Source organism: Xenia sp. Carnegie-2017, unplaced genomic scaffold (genome assembly GCF_021976095.1).
Source record: "Xenia sp. Carnegie-2017 unplaced genomic scaffold, XeniaSp_v1 HiC_scaffold_6, whole genome shotgun sequence".
In the NCBI taxonomy this organism is placed as follows: Eukaryota; Metazoa; Cnidaria; class Anthozoa; order Malacalcyonacea; family Xeniidae; genus Xenia; species Xenia sp. Carnegie-2017.
This window is the reverse complement of record NW_025813526.1, coordinates 4381244-4402491: the sequence shown is the minus strand read 5'-3', so window position 1 is coordinate 4402491 and position 21248 is coordinate 4381244. Positions and strand designations below refer to the sequence as shown.

At 32.4% G+C, this 21248-nt stretch overlaps 3 non-coding genes and 1 pseudogene across 3 annotated transcripts; all 4 read left to right on the top strand.

The window, feature by feature from the left end:
* LOC124456931 overlaps nucleotides 1-19337 on the top strand; it is a 28928-nt pseudogene extending 9591 nt beyond the window's left edge.
* Nucleotides 2317-2389, top strand: Trnav-uac. Its single transcript has one exon. It is a non-coding gene; the product is annotated as a tRNA-Val (tRNA).
* On the top strand, nucleotides 3976-4048 carry Trnav-uac. The gene has a single exon. It is a non-coding gene; the product is annotated as a tRNA-Val (tRNA).
* Trnav-uac lies at nucleotides 5799-5871 on the top strand. The gene has a single exon. It is a non-coding gene; the product is annotated as a tRNA-Val (tRNA).
* Nucleotides 19338-21248: the final 1911 nt, after the last annotated feature.

The following is a 21248-nucleotide window of genomic DNA, read 5'->3' as shown; positions in this document are numbered from 1 at the left end:
CACATCATGGTTTTAGACAAAATGCATGGGAATTTTCAAAGTTCGTAGTCAAGACAACATATGCCAGTTTTATACATTGTCATTTGGAAGTGATCCAAGTGATCTTCCAAGATGTGATTGTTATGACTGGGAAAGACACAGGTTGCCATATAAGCACTTCTTTGAGATATTCAAGAACTTTCCACTTGGGTCATTTGATAAACTACTAAAGTCGTTAACTGAATATCCATTTTTAACAGTTGATCAAATAGGTTGCATGTCTGTGCTGGAAACAAAGCCATTTGTGGTAAGCCAATGTCACGCCAATTGTTCTTCAGAAACCATCGAAGCACCAGAGGAAAATGAAATCCACGCAACTTAGGACAAGAACAATTTTCTCACCATTGTAGCTGAGCTAAAACGAAAGCCATCTTCATATAGAACAGAAGACGCAAGGCGCGGAGAACGGCTGGGACACAAAAAGAATTTAACTTATGTTGCTGAAGGATGGGGAAATGGCAATGTTTTGCATGAAGTAAAGGTCAAGTTGGATGAATGTTATAAAATACAGACTGATGCTTCTCCAAAAGAAAATGGTTTAGTGTTGGGAGTGCCAGAAATAAAAAATCTGCCTCAAAATGTAGCGTCAAAAATAGCAAGTGTTTAGTAAATCCGTTTAAACCCATCCCAAAACCAGCAAAGAAAAATCCCTGGTCAGGTCGAAGTGGTGGAAAAGCAGCAACTTTAAAAAAAAGTTATGCTTCAACACTAACAGAACTTGAAGGAAAGCAAGCAAAGATTGGACGAAATGATTCAAATATTGTGACAGATGAATTAATGTATGTTGTGTGCGTACGTATACCTGTCAATTTCATAATCTCCTGAATTACTTTGAAAGCGATCAACCTGTCAGTTTAAAATAATAATTTTAGACTGTCATATTGCTACTCCAGTGTCAATATTTGAAATAATTGTGATCAAGGTAACGAGACGTCTGGGTTAGCACAATAACCCCAGAATCTTGACGTGCAATTCATCCATGTTGGTGGTCTGATACAAAAGAATATTTTATCAGAGTTATTGTTGGCACCAGCAGGCGTGGGCGAGCAACATTGTTTTGCAAATCTCAAGAGAATGGTTGCAAGTCAAGAATACTTTTTCCTAATGAGAAGTCAAGGACAAATATTCGGTTTCCAGAAGTTTGACTTTTTAAAATGAATTTCTATAATAATCTAAGGGAAATCACCAGCAATGGCGATGACCCTCAATTTTTTATTCAACATCATTTTTATATGTATAAGTAGACAGTCTAAAGACAGACAGGCTGAGACAGCCCCTCGTCAAAGCATTTCAACAAACAAACATCTCTGTGTACCATTGTGATGAAAAAGTGCTGAGAAAAAGGGATAAATACCTGATTAAGTTGCTCGCTGGAATTTCCCGACGACTCGTTGCTCGCTTGTCGAATTGCGTTAGCAACTGCCTCCGAAATAACTCTCGTTAACTGTTCGTTGTCCTCCATGTTGAATTTCTCCCGCCAATTAATTATCGACCCAATTTTCAGGCAAAACAGGCTAAGCCTGTTTTAAATCGCAATGACATAGCACTTGCGATTTATTAAATAACAATGACATTGCGCTTGCTATTTAATAAATCGCAATGACATAGCACTTGCGATTTATTAAATAACAATGACATTGCTCTTGCTATTTAATAAATCGCAAAGACATAGCACTTGCGATTTAATAAATCGCAATGACATAGCACTTGCGATATAATAAATCACAAATAAATTGCACTTGCGATATATTAAATGGCAATGACATTGGACTTGCGATTTAATAAATCGCAAAAACAATGCACTTGTGATTTAATAAATGACAATACAATTGCACTTGTCATTTAATAAATTGAAACAATTTTGATGCCTGCAAGTCAAAATACAAATTAAATTGCATTAGAAACAGAAATGTTTTGTGTGTTTAATTTTTTTACAAACGGCACCCCATAGTCCAGTTGAATATTTTTCTTTGTTCTGGGATTCTATCATCTGGGAGTTGTTTCTAACAGAAACTAACCGACAAGCTCAGAGATTAGCTACTCATGAACCAAATGGCAACATTGCAAAAACATTGGGCGAAAATATCTTGTCAATGGAGGAATTGAAAGCTTTCTTTGGACTCAGAGTTGCCATGGAAATGCTTCTACACAAGGATTGGTATGAAACTCTACACAAGGATTGGTATCTACACAACATAGAGTTCTGTCTAAAATATATTTGCAACATCAATAACTCTTATATGATTTGTTTCTTTTTTAGTATGAATAAATACAGTTGATTCTGTGGTGTAGTGGTTATCACATGTGTTTTACATGCACAAGGCCCTCAGTTCGATCCTGAGCAGAAGCAATGTATAACATTTGGAAGTAATTTTTAATAATCAAATCAGTATTAATGTCAAACTAATTTTAAATACTACTGAATTCAAGCCAATGCAGAACAATGATGATTTAATGTTTAATATAAATTATAAATGAAAATAAAAATAATGAGTTTATAAATAATTTTCCAATTGCTGTTTTGTATATTTTGTAACATGAAACACATTTACATACAATTTTCATGTGAACATTTTTATGGCATTTTAGAAAAGCAGAAATCAAACAAGCTATGATATTAAATCATTTCATATTCAAAGAAAATTTTACATTATTTGACAATCACTTGAAAAGTTTTATATTTTCTTTAAATAAACATTGACAAATTTGATAGTATGTATATTTGTATGTAGTATGTATATGTTATGACATGTATTTTATACTTGCTAAAAAAATGACCTAAAAATTTTAAATCTTATTGTAGATATTTAAAACATAGGTAATATTACAATTAAGAAGAAACTTAGTATGAAATAATGCTAAATCTAAAATATATGTGTAAAATGAATTAGTCTTATATGATTTATTTCTTTTTGAATAAGTAATATCAAACACCCCAAGAAGTCATTTATGTGGTATAGTGGTTATTTTTTGTTTTTAGCATTTATGTTTAACATGAAAAACACCTTCATCTGTATACTGAGAAAAAACAATTAATAGCAAATTTTTATACTTTTGGTCAATGTAAGTAATTTATATTGAAAGAAACATGACTTATGCCAATAGAAAACACTGACAATTTCATATTAAATAAAACTGAATCAATGGCAATGCAGATAAATGGCAGTGTAATATTTAATTTATATTTTAATATAATATGAAATTTATGCATTTATAAATAGTTTCTAAAATGGTTGTTGCTTTATTTTTTGTGCCTAAAACTGTGAATGCCACATATAATCAACGAGGAAAAAATATTAAGTCCATTTATATCTTTTAAAGAATTTACTGCTAATTTATTGTTGTAGCGACAAACTTGAAAAGGAATAAGTTTTAGAATTGGACAATTTTCTTTACCCAGCATGTAATAAAATAAAGACAATTGAAATCTGATTTATTCGGTATACATTTTGTTGCTTGAGATGCTTAATTCCTTTACATGTTGGAAAGGGTACAAATTTGATTATGTTGCGCGTACATTGTAAGTGATATCATAGGTGTGTTACATGCCAAATGTTGTCAGTGCATTGTGATTAAGTCAAGTATATTCAAAGTTGTTCATTTATTTATAACTTAAATTATGACATATGTATTGTATTTGCATAAAACTTAAAAAAAGATTTTGCTCTATTTATTATTTATAAAATAAAAAAGATATAATTTATTTTTGTATACATTATTGTATGTCTTATACATAAATAGTAACATGTGTTTTATATTTGCATGAATAAATTGGCTAAAAAAACAATTAAAACTGATAGGAAATTTGTAAAAAAAATTTGTAATATCACAAGATAGAAGAAACTATGTATAACATAGAGTTCTGTCTAAAATATATTTGCAACATCAATAACTCTTATATGATTTGTTTCTTTTTTAGTATGAACAAATACAGTTGATTCTGTGGTGTAGTGGTTATCACATGTGTTTTACATGCACAAGGCCCTCAGTTCGATCCTGAGCAGAAGCAATGTGTAACAATTGGAAGTAATTTATAATAGTCAAAAGAATTAATGTCTAACTAATTTTAAATACTACTGAATTTTATGCCAATGCAGAACAATGATGATTTAAAGTTTAATATAAAGTATAAATGAAAATAAAAATAATTAGTTATAAATAATTTTCCAATTGCTGTTTTGTATATTTTGTAACATGAAACACATTTACATACAATTTTCATGTGAACGCTTTTATGGCATTTTAGAAAAGCAGAAACCAAACAAGCTAAGATATTAAACCATTTCATATTCAAAGAAAATTTTACATTATTTGACAATCACTTGAAAAGTTTTATATTTTCTTTAAATAAACATTTACAAATTTGATAGTATGTATATTTGTATGTAGTATGTATATGTTATGACATGTATTTTATACTTGCTAAAAAAATGACCTAAAAATTTTAAATCTTATTGTAGATATTTAAAACATAGGTAATATTACAATTAAGAAGAAACTTAGTATGAAATAATGTTAAATCTAAAATATATGTGTAAAATGAATTAGTCTTATATGATTTATTTCTTTTTTATTAAGTAATATCAAACACCCCAAGAAGTCATTTATGTGGTATAGTGGTTATTGCATTTGTGTTAACATGAAAAACACGTTCATCTGTATACTGAGAAAAAACAAGTAATAGCAAATTTTTATACTTTTGGTCAATGTAAGTAATTTATATTGAAAGAAACATGACTTATGCCAATAGAAACCACTGATATTTAATATTACATAAAACTGAATCAATGGCAATGCAAAAAAATGGCAGTGTAATATTTAATTTATATTTTAATATAATTTGAAATTTATGCATTGATAAATAGTTTCTAAAATGGTTATTGGTTTATTTTTTGTACCTAAAGCTAATTTATTATTGTTGGACATTTTTTTTATGGCTTGTTCCAAATCTGAATGAAAACAAACAAATATGTTACACAATTTAATACGAAAATAAAATTTTAGGTTACTCGTTAATCGTTTATAAATGATTATTTTGTCTTGACTGAAACATCGACAAATCCAACAGTAGATTGAGTTGCATTTATATGTGAATGCCACATATAATCAATGATGAAAAAATATTAAGTCCATTTATATCTTTTAAACAATTTACTGCTAATTTATTGTTGTAGCGACAAACTTGAAAAAGAAATAAGTTTTAGAATTGGACAATTTACTTTACCCAGCATGTAAGAAAATAAAGACAATTCAAATCTGCTTTATTCGGCATACATTTTGTTGTTTGAGACGCTTAATTCCTTTAAGTGTTGGAAGCGATACAAATTTGAGTTTGTTGCTCTACATTATAAGTGATTTCATAGGTGTGTTACATGCCAAAGGTTGTCAGTGCATTGTGATTATGTGAAGTGTATTTAAATTTGTTCATTTATTTATAACTTAAATTATGACATATGTATTGTATTTGCATAAAACTTAAAAAAACATTTTCCTCCATTTATTATTTTTTGAAGGCAAAAGATTTAATTTATTTTTGTATACATTATTGTATGTCTTATACATAAATAGTGACATGTGTTTTATTTTTGCATAAATAAATTGGCTAAAAACTTTTAAAACTAATTGGAAAAATGCAAAACACATGTGATATCACAAGAAAGAAGAAACTATGTATAAAATAGTGTTCTGTCTAAAACATATTTGCAACATCAATAACTCTTATATGATTTGTTTCTTTTTTAATAGGGACAAATACAGTTGTTTCTGTGGTGTAGTGGTTATCACATGTGTTTTACAAGCACAAGGCCCTCAGTTCAATCCTGAGCAGAAGCAATGTATAACAATTGGAAGTAATTTTTAATAATCATAACAGAATTAAAGTCAAACTAATTTTAAATTAATTTTATGCCAATGCAGAACAATGATGATTTAACGTTTAATATAAAGTATAAATGAAAATAAAACTAGTGAGTTTATAAATAATTTTCCAATTGGTGTTTTGTATATTTTATAACATGAAACACATTTATGTACAACTTTCATGTGATCGTTGTTATGGCATTTTAGAAAAGCAGAAACCAAATAAGCTAAGATAATAAACCATTTCATATGCAAAGAAAATTTTACATTATTCGTCAATCACATCAAAAGTTTTATATTTTCTTTAAATAAACATTGACAAATTTGATAGTATGTATACTTGTATGTAGTATGTATATGTTATGACATGTATTTTATACTTGCTAAAAAAATGACCTAAAAATTGTAGATATTTAAAACATAGGTAATATTACAATTAAGAAGAAACTTAGTAGGAAATAATGCTAACTCTAAAATATATGTTGTGTAGTACTCTATGTTGTGTAGATACCAATCCTTATATGTTGCAATATATAATGCTAACTCTAAAATATATGTTGTGTAGTACTCTATGTTGTGTAGATATCTACACAACAGAACTCTATGTTGTGTAGATACCAATCCTTGTGTATTGGCGGTCGAAAGATTTAAATATTTGTGCAACTCCAGGATTCTCAAATGTTGTGTCCCGAGACCGATTTCTTTCAATATGGTCATGCCTGCACTGTGTGAATGAGGAAGATGAGCAGCTTGATAAAACTGATAAAATTTACAAAGCTCGACCAGTTTTCAATCACTTGATGGCCAAGTTCAAGCACTATTACAATCCTGGATGCAAATTATCCCTTGAGGAGGGAATGATTCCAACAAAAAACAAAGTTTCTTTCAAACAATACATAAAAGATAAACCTATCAAGTGGGGGATAAAATCATTTCTGCTTTGCAACAGCGAAAATGGATATGTTGTAAATGCTGAAGTTTATACTGGAAAAAGGGAAGATGCAGAAGAAATTGATAAGCTTGGCATAACTGGAAATCTGGTTGTTCGACTAACTAAGGATTACTATCATCAGAATTACGAACTGTACACAGATCGCTTTTACACATCAGTTGCATTGGCCCAGTATTTGCTTGACAAGGGTATTGGTTTATGTGGTACTGCTAACATTAATCGTAAAGAATTTCCAAAGCAGCTCATACGAAAAAAGAAAGAAATGGTAAGAGGTGAGTATCATCTTCTCTTCAATGGCTCTGTTGCAGCTATTGTGTGGATGGATAAGAAGCCAATATATTTTGTAACATCCCTTTATAATACTTCACCTGATGAGCATCTTTTGCGCTATGATCCGAATCTGCATAAAAGGGTGCCTGTGCTTCTCCAAAAGCTGTGAAGTCTTATAATGAATACATGGGTGGGACAGACAGAAATGATGAAATGACCAAATTTCAGAAATGTAGACGTCATTACAAGTGGCCTAGACGATTAGTGATGAAGTTTTTCTTATAAGCTGCATATAATTCATATGTGCTGATGGGAATTGTTAGATGTCACTCTTCTCCTGGCCATAGGTCGTGTACATTTCAGTTATTTGTTGAAACACTCTGTGAGTGCAGCTTGTGGGGACCATTCAGAACAAAAATAGGGCATTTGGTCTACGCACTTCAGTGGCTGCTAGTAATGGGAAACATTTCAAGTTGGATGTCCATCATGATGTTGAAAAACCCTCGCATGCTACTAGCAACCAGCGCTGTCGTGTATGTCAAGAATAATACCTGAGAGCAAAGAAGTCAAACCCAAACCAAAGTGACAGTGTTCTACCAAAAAGGAAAAAACCTATGTTCTGGTGTAAATTTTGCCAGGTATTTTTTTGTAAAAGAAATCCGGAAGAAAACCTCTGGTATGACTGGGATAATAAAGTTTAATACTGGCGCTAAAATGTTAGTTCTATATATACAAATAGTCTAAGATAACTATATTTGAGGTAAATAGATGGAAAACATATTCAAACAACTCTAACTGTCGGCTTCAATTTTTTCATATCTTCTGGGAGCACAGTGTGTGAAGTCAGTCATATTTTGGGAGCGCCATGTTCAATTGCTTAAATTGTCCAGCAAAGTGCGAAGATCATATCTTCATTTAATTTCAAACACCGCACTGCATACAACATTCTTGAACACGAGCGTCCGTTATTCCAGCCACAAAATATCATCGTCCAAAGTGCGAGCAGCCAGAAAAACGGCCGCCACACCTTTCTGTTACTAACCGGTCTTGCACGTATAGGTTCATTGTCATTGCACACTCCGACTTCGTAACCTAACCGGTCACCACCCAAAATAAGATCATATCTTCATTTAATCTCAAACACCGCACTGCATATAACATTCTTTCATATGACATTCTTTTCACGGGAAAACATGACCCCAACAAATTGAGTTGCTCTCCACTGAGTGACTTCATAGCTCAGTTGGTTAGAACACTGTACCAGCATCGCGGAGGTCATGGGTTTGAATCCTGTTGAGTCACCTGAATTTTTCAGGTTTATGAGACAATTGCTTAAATTGTCCAGCAAAGTGCAAAGATCATATCTTCATTTAATTTCAAACACGGCACTGCATATAACATTCTTTTATAATGAAGGCATATCACTAAGATCGTCGTTCTATTACCAGCAGAGGATTACAAGGAAAATTAAAGATTACCTTTCGAACATTTAAAGGAACACAAACTTGGTGGTGGGGAGGCTATTTACATAGCTTAATGTATTATTACGTAACATATCTGTTTGACTGATGGATTTTAGGTGATGTTATGTTTTGGCACAAAAACCACATCAAGGAAAGGTTTTATGAGAAATATTGTTGTTTTTGGATGTAAATTACAAAGCTCGCCACAGAAGTAAGTAAATTAAGTGTATTTCCCTTTAAAGTTTGTTGTTATCTTATGTTTAATTACAGATCGAATAAAATTACTTTGAATTATACGATTTGCGAGCTTCGTGAATCTGACTGATAAAACAATCACAATAATGATTGAGAATCACAGGAGACCATTTGTGTTTATTTACTTAAATGCAACTCTGTTGAATAACATGTCAATAATATAAATATATATTACAAAGTAAATGGTTTGAACCCAGGAGTATGGTTACATGTTTGTAAATGTAGATCGTCCAGGTTGGTATTGTCCTGAGAAAGACTGTTTTTGTTGTAAACACAACACTTACAAACCCAACGAAAAAAACAACTCAGTGACAACAACAACCGTACCTAACACCAAAGGTATGACTGCCACGCCTCTTATATCAGGGAAACTGGCAGGAACTTAAACATAAAACTTACTGTACACAAACTTGCTACAAAGAAACAAGACAAAACTAATCACATTTCTGAACATCATGGAATTAGAAAGCACAACATTGACTTGGACTTGGAAAATGCATTATTTACGACCATTTATCTATCTGTTGTTTTTATTTAAATTGTATGCAGCGATATTTATCGCGCACATGTACGCGCAATCCACGCAATACGAAAAATCAACCTTGGGTGTCAGAAATCATATTCGTAACAAGTTTCCAAATGCCTCTACTTTTGCTAGATGTCCGAGTGTGAATTCCTGTTGAATGTTGTGTTGAACGCGGTGCATAATGTGGTGCCAACTTAACTTTGATAATACATAAGCCTTTTTTAAAAATTCTTGCCATACAGTTGATGAAATCACTTTCTCAATATTTTTTTGACAAAACAGGCCACAATATTCTTGCAAACCGAAGGTATCTTCGTCTTATACCAAGAAAAAAACATGAAAATGCGGGAAAAACTTGAAGTAACATTCAACCCTAAGACGACCAATGGGCCAATGCGTTATTGGCTTTGTTGACTTCAGAATATATTTGCTTTTGTTTGATGTAAAGTACAGTACACCAAGTATAAAGATGCTTATGGAAAATCGTTGAATTTTTTTATTTATATTACAACAATGACCTTCAATCTCAAAATCTAAATTGCAAGACATCACTACAACGTAACACAAGAGTTGGATTTCATTTTTATCGATATTAAGCCTGGTTCACACGAGTGAAATAATCATAAATGCAAAGGACTTAAGACAGCGCACTCTTGCTGCTCTAGTTGTAAACTTAAAGCTGGCGGAGAATAACCAAAAAATATTCTGCTTTTGTTGTTGGTTATTCTTCTTTGCTGAAGACATCAAAGAGGTGTCAAAAGGAAATATTGGATAAAAGATATATTTTTGCCAGTCAGAAGAAAAGCACGAGGAGATTTTCACAATCTCCTTCACGAACTTCATATAGGAAATGGTGAATTATTTTTCAGGTATGTACTTAAAATCAGGCACGCACGTAACACAAGACACTGTAATGAGAAAAGGAATACAACCATCTGAGCGCTTAAGTTTGACTATCTAGCGTATGGAGATTGCGAGCAGTCTATCTCTTTCAATACAAAGTTGGAAAGTCAACTGTGTCAATTATTGTTCGTGAAACATGTTGTGCCATTTGGAAGATGCTTAATCTTGAATATTTGAATGCTCCAAGCAGTTCACAAGACTGGAAAAAAATTGCTTCCAAATTTGAAAGATTGTGGAACCTACCCCACTGCATTAGAGCCATAGATGGAAAACATATTTGCATTAAGTGCCCTTTGAAGAATGGCTCATTGTACCATAACTACAAAGGATGGTTTAGTTTAGTACTTTTAGCGATATGTGATGCTTGCTACACATTTACACTTGTGGATATTGGCAGCTAAGGACGTATCAATAACAGTGGTATCTTCTCAAGTTCAATCATGGGCCAAGCATATGAGAAAGAAATGAATGTACCAATAGCTGATACCATTGATAATTTGCCCAATTGTTCTGTTCCTTATATTTTAGTGGGAGGTGAAGCTTTTGCATTAAAGAAGCGGATGCTTCGACCATATTCTGGAAGAGATTTGTCAAATGCCCAAAAAATTTTCAATTACTGTCTATCACGGGCACGCAGGTCATAGAAAATACATTTGGCATTCCTGTTGCAAGATGGCAAATATTTCATCATTCCATTCAGGCAAGTGTTGAAACAGGTGAGTGCATGATTAAAGCAGCTGTATGTCTACACAATTACATTAAACTTACTTGTAATGCTTCCTAGTGCCCAGTTGGATTTGTTGATTGCCAAGACAGCAGAGGTGAATGGAGAAGCATTTTGCATCATATACAAGAAGGTGCAATGAGTTCCTTTTCTTGCTGTAAAGGAACATGATATCCAAAATCAGAAGTAGATTTGAGGGAGCTAATGAAGAGTTATGTTAATTCAAAACATGGTGCTGTGACTTGGCAAATCAGTCATGTTTGTGGACATGCATAATGACCAGAAAGTTTTTTTTGTCAAGCAAATCTGGTCCAGCAATTCCTATATGTGCAATTCCTGTATAAAGATTGTAATATCTCCTATATGTGCTATATTCCTGTATAAACATTGTAATATTTCCTATATGTGCTATATTCCTGCAAATGAAGTGCCAGGCAGGAAACGGATTCTCAAAATAAATATTAGAGCCCAACAAATAATTTTGAGCATAGTCATAAACAATTTGGTTTTATGAAATTTATAAAAATAGTGACGTTTTGTCTTGACTCAAGACATCTTCAGACTAATAAGGAAGTTAACAAGAATTATAGATATATAAAGAGTTATTTACAGTTATTTTCCGATCGTGACAACTCGAAGAAATTAAACCAACACCAACACATACATGATCAAAAGCTATTTCACCTTTGAATGACAATAACATTCAAATCAACCCTGACAATGTGGTGTTAATAATAATAGCTAATCTTTATTGAGGATGCCAACATCACTAAAATGTGGTTTACAGAGGGGTCCTCTAAAAGTAACTAAATATAATATAACTACTTAAAAAGAAAAAGAAAAAGAATACAAATCGAAAAATATGAAGATAAAACTACATCATTTGAAAATGAACATGCTTAAAACGAAACTAATTAAAATAGTGCTTTATTGATACCACGCTTAATTTGGCTTAAGGTGGGCAGATCTCTTACGGAAACGGGTAAGGCATTCCAAACGAAATTAATTTCTTTTCAAGCAAGATGTATATTGTTAGAAGTGAGAACTGTCGATATAAGTTAATGTTTTATGTAATTGAATGAAATAAAAAAGGTTTTCTCTTTCAGCTAAAAGCCAATTCAATCTTCCTCTTATGCTTTGCAAACAAATCAATAACTTTTTGATTATCCAACTCTATGTCATTGTGAATGTAAAGCAACGCCAAACCATTTCAACGAGTCTCAACCATCGTACTTTGACCCAACGCTTCAAGTCTCCTTAAAGCTGAAAACTATCTCTTACACTCACAAAAAGTTACGGAACTGATTCCTAAAATTCTCAACAAAACTTTGATATTCTCAAACTCCGGAAACTTGATGGCTTTTAGGGTTGAACTGATATTTTCGGGAAGACTATCTTGCTCCTTAGATTTCCAATATGTTTCCCACAATTCAAGCTCAACATCCAAAGCAATAGGATTTGGAAGATCATCAGTAAACATGGTAGGAAATAAAGTGAACTTATCCTGCCAGCGTGCAGATCCAGACTTGGAATGAGAGAGAAAAAAATTAATTTGGATGGAATTAGATATAAACTATAGTAAACATTAGTAGAAGATTCTTCAAATCTTCTGGCTAACTCCAAATTTAAATGATCGACCACAGGAATCGTGATAGATCTCTTATAGTAATCTAAAGTGCAGTCAGCAGGGATGTTGCTGCAATTTATCTGACGATGACAAGTAAGAGGTTTACCTTCTTCAACATTGACCTTAGCTGCTAAGTATAAAGCAATTTTATACCATCTAGGATGAGAGTTATCGATATCATTACGTATTGCACGACCAAAGTTTTTTCAAGAATAAATCAAATGCAAACCATCTGCAATATCGTTACTAGAAGATTGGAGTATTTGGGTAACAGGAAGAGTAAGGTTGAAAACGCATCTTGTTATCACGAGGCAAACAATGAACTCAAAACTAGGTAGAAAATGAAAGAGAGGGCCTGCTTTGCTGGTTGTCTCTACATTGCTGTTGCGTTGAAGATTGTAGTACATCTCCTCACGTGTGAAAACGATTGGCAAAAATAGCTCCTCAAACATGTCAAGACTTTGAATGTGCTCCACCCACCTAGTTTTGCAAGCACTTTTCAAACTTTTTATTAAGAGTGAGGGCAATATTTGGTGATATTGGTTTCTACTAGAAGCAGCCTTGTATCAGAAGAATTGAGACAATTTGCGACTTCTTTTACTACTCTTTTCATAAGATTTCTAACAGATTGGACAGAGCAAGATGAAGAAATGCTTAAGTTAAATCTATGGGTATAGCAATAAGTGTAGATGGCTTTTTTGTTTAAGCGTTTAATATGTGCAACAAGACCGTTTATTTGGCCAGAAACGGCACGAGCACTATCATAACCATGTCCACGACAATCATTTATGTCCAAGGAAAGATCCTCTTTTAAGCATTTTAAAATGAAAGAGGCAAGATTCTTCCCAGCTATACCTTCACTGCAATAAATAAAACGAAAGAATTCTTCATTGATATTGAGCTCAGAATCAATAAAACGTGGCACAATTGACGTTTGTTCTTTATGAGAAATGTCGCAGGTCTCATCAGCAATGATCGAACAATACTTGCTTTTCTTAACCGCATCTGATTAACTTATTTCTTCACAGCATCTGATTAACTTATTTTGAGTGGTTTTGGAAAAATAGGAATCATTCTTAGGATAGTCTTTTAAGTGACCCTCTAGATTAACATCGCCACCTCAAACATGGTAGTTAAGCAACCTCACAAAATTTCCTAAACCTGGACACTAGTAATTACCTATTTCAGGGTGATATTTGAAATCATCCCGATGACCGCGGAGACGCAGATTTAATTGACCCGAAATAATGGCCGTGTTAACTACAGGAACCAGTTTACAACGATTGGCTAAAATCTTATTTTTTAAATTAGAATCTAACACCACATCAGTTAGTTTCATTTTACTAGAAGATTGAGAAAGAAAAGCCTTATACAAAGCATCCGTGTTATATGCCTTAGCATCAGAACTAAAAATTGTTACCTGTTTCCAAACAAAGAAATTTTGCTATTGCATTCCAAACATCATCTTTTTTCTTTTATCTTTAAAATTGGGGCAAGATGTGTCGTAAATTATTGGATATTGACAAACCTTTTTAGCTAGTCTTTCTTCGAGGCTAAATATCATTTCGGCTATCTTTTTTAAAACAAACAGCATCTTATTGGTTGAATCCGTTTATGCCTATTTTACTCCGGTTGACCCATTGACAGCACAAACATAAGCACAATGAAACAAACATTTTCTTTTTCTTGTGCTTATGGTTGTGCTTGTTATACACTGGTTCAGTTGTACGCTTATGTTAGTGTTTGTGTTTATGTTTATTTCACTCGTGTGAACCAGGCTTTAAAGACGAATATATAGCGACATTGATGAACATTTGTAAATATGACATCAAGTAAAGGTTCGAGAGGTCAAGTTCGCTTTATTGGACATAAAATACTTTAGCTCATGAGCGAGAGATGCGCATATGTTTTTGGATAAAGATGTACACAAAGTAACCACCAAAACATCTCGTGAATTTTGACGTTTAGTTTGCACATTAAAGAGTAAATATTGCTGTTTGGATATATATTCAACAATACAAAAGACAGACTTTATTTATATTATATACATATATATATAAATATAATAAAGTATTTTTATTATAAACTTGGTCTATCAAGGCAAGCTATCTAAGCTCAAATATTTGAATACATAATCTTATTTCTTGCTCCAAATATTGTGCAAGAATGGGTTATTAAGAAAACAAGCGTAATATGAGAATGAGATTAGAAACCATGCCATCATTCCCATTTAGATATGAAAGTGCTTATATTGAAGAAATAGTACCTTTCAATGACATATAGTAACTTTAATTTGATAAGTGAATTTTCCATTTGTGCATGATTATTTTTCAACTGATCCTATAATCTATTATTTGATGTTGTTTTTTGATTGAACAGTCCACCATTTCTGAGTGTGTGACTGTTTCATGTAACATTATATTGCTTATGTCTTGCTTTTGCAACAATCTTGTTTATCTTGAAAATTGATGATTATAATAAACATATCAGTATGGCTTAATTTTCAGTAATGAATGCTTTCATATGAATGTATGTTATCAATTTGTACAGTTAGCACATATAGGGAAAATACACCTGTTTGAATGTAATTCAACATTACAGAAGACAGCATTAGTTTATAAACTAAATTTTATTATTTATGCTCTTGGCCTATTAAGGAAAACTATCTAAACTAAAATATTTGAAAATGTAATCTTATTTTTTGCTCTATCTATTGTACAAGAATTGCTTGATAAAACAACTTTATAGACAAGAGTAATGAAAATGAAATTAAGAAGCCCTCAAGATATAATAGCGCTTCCTTATATTGAATAAATATTGGCTCACAGGACAAAAATTAGACTAGTGAATCTTCAATATTGTAAATTTGAATAGTCCACCATTTCAGAATATGTTAATGTTTTGTATATCATGCATTGGTTAAGTTGTACTAAGGCAAAAATCTTGCATATCTGAGAAAAATATTGATAATTATGATATGTATTTAAATATTTGGCCTTATTTCCAATAATGAATGGGTTTCATTTGATGAATATATAATTTATATGACATAAAAATTGGACATTAAGTTTTAGACATGTTGTGAAAGTAGCTAAATAGTGGTATTTTGGTAAAAAATTTGTCATTGCAAAAATGCTTATTGAAACTGAAAATATAAAGAAAAATACGTAAATTTTTCAATTATAGTTTCATATTTCTCTCCATTTCTAAAATTATATCTAGGCATAAAACTGAAAAGTCAGTTTTAGAAAATGTAGTTTGCTGTGTATGTATAAACACACCCAGTGTAGATATATACTAAAGTTTAAGTGCAAAATTCGAAAACAATGACCTACAACAATTAAGTTATTTTAATGTTTTAAGAGAACCCTGCAAGAGCAATTTTTCATCAATTGGAAGCTTTTAATTGAATTATTTTAAGTGTTTATTGCTATTGACCAAACCAAATGTTTTTCTGTTCTTCAATTCTTGTTAAATTTGTATGACCTGTTATAAAATTCTATGCTTTTTTACTACAGCAAACATTTAAGCATTTCACAGGAAAACTTTAGAATGCATCCCATGCAAATGACTTGTATAGCAAAGTCTTTATGCTCATTTAAGTCCAATATTCAAACTTTCTTACATATACAAAGCAAAACAGAGAATAAAAACTATCTATATTCCTATCAAATGATTTACTTCCCTCTCTTGGTAGTTATGTGCAAGTGTATGAACAAAAAAACTCCTGAAGCATGCAGCATGAATAAAGTGTAATTATAAAGAAAGTCTTAATAATTTAGTTTCTCGTAGGTTTGATGAATATATTACCCCCAAATGTTAATTTGGTAAACATACCAATTCTTATACTTAACTTTTTATATTTCAAGGTTTATTTTTATAGAAAAGTAATGTATTTTGAAGTGTAGAGTTGAACTAGACAGTGTTTGTGGAGCAAATGTCTCGTTACACGTTTTGACGTCCCTCCACTCCTTCAGATTTCATAATCTTTTTATGTTTTCAGTGAAAACTATTTTCCTGGAATTCTTAAAAAAGTGAGTTATAAGCAAATTATATCTCTTTGCTGCTGAAAATATGTAGTTTGCCCTTTTGATTTTTTTCCTCGACCAAGTAAAATTGATCAACTTTTCACCACTTTTCACAACCCATTTTGAAAAAGTCAAAACGACCATTTTAACTTTGATTGCAACCAAATTAATTTAGTCAGATTTTAGCAACTCAATTAATAATTGGTCAAAGTGACCTTATAACTATGGTTGTAACCTAATTTAATTGGTCAATTTTGAGTTGGCCTATTACACAATTGGTCAAAATCACCTTTTATCAATGGTTGTGACTGTAAAAATTGGTCATTTCGACCAATCTGTTTTTACAGTGTAAGGTGGTGGATACGCCATTATTTTCAAAAAGACTGTCAACTGCAATGAGACTATTTATTGAGCCTTGGACTCAAGTATGGTGGCCTATTGTTAACATAGCAATTTCGAAGACATGTTTTTAGTATTGCTAAAAAATCATTTATAATTTTGAATATAAATAAAAGAATTTAAAAAATTTAAAAGTTTTTTTATAACTTAATAAAAAAATTAAAAGAAATGTTATAATAAAATTAAAAATAAAAAAATTAAAATAGAAATTAAAGTAAAATAAAAAAATCAACTTGGGAAATTTCATAACATTGCAGTTTTTATTTAAAATTGAAAATCAAATGTTAGTTGATGACCAACTGTTGCCAAGGCCTGTTATAATTCAGGACAGAGGATTGTCTCACAAAAATAATACACTAAATGATCAGTTCATTCCATAGTTATTAAGTTTGGTTGAGTTCGGTCGGCATTAATGGTTGGCATGATAATCTTTGAAATAGTATCCTTCAGACAAACCATCACATACGAAATGGCAGATGGTTTAGATAGAATTCGGAATCCGGATTGGGAAAATGACATGAATTTAGTGCATGAATGAAATGAAATGAAGAATTGCTTGACTTTTTAAGAAGAGACTATCCACAGTATGCTTGGAGCTCTTAGCCAAATAAAATATTTCAATGTGACATACATAGTTTATAAGACTGATCTTGCAGCCGTTGAAACAGCTGTGCGTCATGAAATTGACGGGCCTGGACAATTCCTTCGTTATAGACCTGTGAATAAGAAGTTGAGAGAGCAGCATAATTTAGCTGTTCCAAGGGAGTTTCTTTAGGTTATGATGACAAAGATTGACCCAGAGAGTCTTGAGAGAAGAGGAAATGTGGGTAAGAACAAAGGACATCGTGGTCAAACCGTCGATGGTAGGAGAAATAGTATTCTTAATTAACATGATGTCATTTGTAGTCACCACAGAAATTTACTGTAGACATGATTGCAGTAAGCACTAAACATTTCCTCATGGCTTGTGTCCCAACCACACTCATTCTGGTGATGGGCATGATAAAATGATGGATTTCATGAACAACAAATTTCCTCTAGCTGTTAATGACCTTCAGGATGTCTTCAGTGGTTACATCCTATACTTAAAGGTGTGGACGTCAAATTCAGATCCCAAACTAATTGGATGCTGGTATTTGGAACATCTATATAAAACAAAGGGTATGTTATCATTTTTGTAAAAAAAAGCCACGCTGGAATGCTCAAACTGTACATCTTTATAGATATATGTAATGTCATGACACTACAAAAATATTGTCTCCAATTTCAGTGATAAGTAAAAATCTACGACTTGACAAGGGATCTGAAACAGGTCACATGGCTACCATACATGCTCTTTTGAGACAGCATCATGGTGATGAAAGTGATGACTGGGATTCATCTCAAAGTGAGCATTTTGGTCCTTCAACCAATAACAAGGTACTAATTCTTTATCACATGTTTCTTTGCATTAGTTGTGATTATTCATTTTTAAACTCCACATGAGCTTAATTTGGGTTTATTCCATTCTTGCGTTTATAAGATTGAGTGGTCGTGGCGTGACGTGCATCAGCGTTTTGAGAAGTTTTATAAAGACAATGGAGTATGCTTCTTGAAAGAGGATACTATGATCCAAATAACACCACTGACAGGTTTGAGTAAACATAGTTTCATTAGATCATTACTTTGTATTATTTGCTTTGCTAAACAGGTTGTATCTTTCAATAGAGATCTCCTTGCTTTTGTTTTCATTCCCATCATCCAAAAAGAATATATTTCGGGATACAATATGGAACTCTCATCAAATCAGAAGTCAAAAAGAACCTTAAATGCCCAAAGCAATCCCTAACCATTTGTATGCTTTCCCAGAAAATTATGATGCTGATGAATGTGGTAAAATAACTCTATGAATTTTAAAATGTGGTAGATATTTTGTGATTTAAAATTATCATTCTTTGATCAAAAAACTTGATTTAGGTATATATACAAATTGCAAAGAAACTTTGGATAAAGTATCACAGTTATCTAGTGTTATGGACTGCTAGACAGGATTTTTTGTCCCAAAGTGTGCGAAATGCCTGTGAGAAAATTATTCCAGACATCGACATCATAAAATCAGTTGATGCAAGTGATGCTTATTTTTTCTCAAAGAACACTATTGTGAACTATAGTAATTTTTATTTATTTAGAAGACAAAATGTTGTATTTCTTGTTAAATGTGCTGATATCCCAACCAAAAAAACAAAGATGGCGAAAAAGTCAAACCTTTTGCTGCAAGTTTTCAGTAATAGCTACATGTTTGACTTGCCATAACTTTCTGCATTCCAATGGTAGTGCAATTGCAACAACAGAAATACATTTCACTGCTTTCATCGTCCATTATATTGTTAGTGGCTATTTCCAAATCATATAACACAAACCCAGATCCTTGAATATAAAGAAGCATTAGTTTCTTCTCAGATGTTTCATATGTAAAATGTACCAAGCATTAGGCCTTGGAAAAAATTTCCTTACACATCTCACTGGCTTCATCTGGAGGATGAATACATTGACCATCATCATTGACCATCTTGTGAAACTCACCAGGCACATACTCTCCTATAGTAGCAGGCTCTCCATTATACTTGCAGTAAAAGCAGCAATTGTATTTGAAGCATTTGCCAAAAGAGGATGGAGCTTTTGATTCAAATTTTTTAGCTAGATTTTTTTAAACTGAAAGAAGTGCTCTACAATAAAAAGCTCAAACCAGACCTCAACAAACAAATATACCGCATTAATACAATATTTAACCTGTAATATAATATCTAACACAAATTCTGTAATTTCATACACTTAACAAGTCACATACACATATATATATATTTGAAAATTGGTAACCCAGGCATATTATGATAATATTAAGGATTCTCTGGATTTTTATTTTGAAATTTTTATTAAGCTTTCAACTTGGTGCTTCAAGCCTATGTCGGAATGTAAGAATATATTATTTACAAAGATTATGTAGGTGTTTGGAGCATCTGATTGGTTGGTTAGTAGTTGAGTTGATATTATTGGATGGTATAAGATGTGTTGTCATGGTTTCAGGTGTATGGATTGCATTAATGAAATTCGAGTGTTTTATTTTAGTCGTTGTGTTATTAGTTCGTTGTTTTGGTTTTGTCTTTAGTTGTGAATAGTTGATGGGGATGTCGATGTGTCTCGTGGCTCGTGGCACATTTGGCAATGTGTCTGTAAACCTAGCCCGGATTGACCAAAGCCATGCGAGGGAAATTTGGTAAGGAAACTATGTCCTCGGATGGACTGTATCTGCATCTGCAATGTTGCAGCCTTGTCACACTGTGTCACGCTGATATCAGCGTTGTGGTTGCGTGAAGGGTACGAGTGATTGTAGTCTGGTCAGCTGCCTTCACTATAAGTGACCAGGATGTTCCACTTTGTGGAACCCTCATACGTCAAATCGACGGAGTCCATTAATTATGTTCTGCTGGTAGTGATTTTGGGTCACATCGTTTGATGGCATTCTTGTGTTCAGTGACTCTTGTTTCAATTTTCTTGGATGTTTGTCCTATGTACTGTTTGGGGCAATCTTTACTTGGTATCATGTAGATCGCGTTGGTTGTGTCAAATGTCGTTGTTCGGTCTTTATGTTTATTGAAGTATGATTTGAGTTTGTGTGTTGGTTTATGTGCGATGTTTATTTTGAATGGTCTTGGTAGTCTTGATGTCATTTCTGATGTTCCGTTTATATATGGTAATGTCACTATTTTTACTGGTTTGTTTGTATCTTCGTAAGGTTTTTCAGTTTGTGGTTTGTTGTGTATTTTGTTTAATACTTTGTGGATAAAGTTTCGTGGGTAATTGTTGTTTATGAATGTAAAGTATAAGTAGTTGCTTTCATTCTTCTTGGCTTCTTCTGTATTCTAGTGTGTTTTAATCCTGTTAAAGAGAATTCGTATGCAACTAATTTGGTGTTGTGTTGGGTGATTGCTATTAAAGTTGAGTATTTGGTCTGTGAGTGTATTTTTGCGAAATACTTGTGTGTTTAATGTGCCGTCATGTGATCTGGTAAGTAGAATATCTAGGAAGGTAAGTTGTTTGTTTTGTTCTTCGTCCATGGTGAAGGTTACGTTCTGTGTTGTGTTGTTTATTGTGTGTAGAATGTGTTTTGTTTTGTCTTTTTCGTCGATAGCAAAGATGTCATCAACAAATCTTCTCCATAGTCTT